Source organism: Poecilia latipinna, unplaced genomic scaffold (assembly GCF_001443285.1).
Source record: "Poecilia latipinna isolate Pla-1442-1.1 unplaced genomic scaffold, P_latipinna-1.0 Scaffold99, whole genome shotgun sequence".
Classification (NCBI taxonomy): domain Eukaryota; kingdom Metazoa; phylum Chordata; class Actinopteri; order Cyprinodontiformes; family Poeciliidae; genus Poecilia; species Poecilia latipinna.
Window position 1 is genome coordinate 501,033 of NW_015112715.1, and position 292 is coordinate 501,324.

A 292-nucleotide genomic window follows, 5' to 3' on the forward strand; every position below is an offset into this window, starting at 1 on the left:
ATATCCCTTTTCTATTTACCCATTTTCTTTTATCTATTTTTCATTTATCCCTTTATCCATTTACCCATTTTTCATTATTCTATTTTTCATTTAACCACTTTTCAATTTCCCTTTTCATTAACCCAATTTTTATTTATTTTTCATATTATCCATTTTTCAGTTTCCCCTTTTCTTTTATCAATTTTTCATTTATCTATTTTTCATTTATCCCTTTATCCATTTACCCATTTTTCATTATTCTATTTTTCATTTAACCACTTTTCAATTTCCCTTTTTCATTAACCCAATTTTC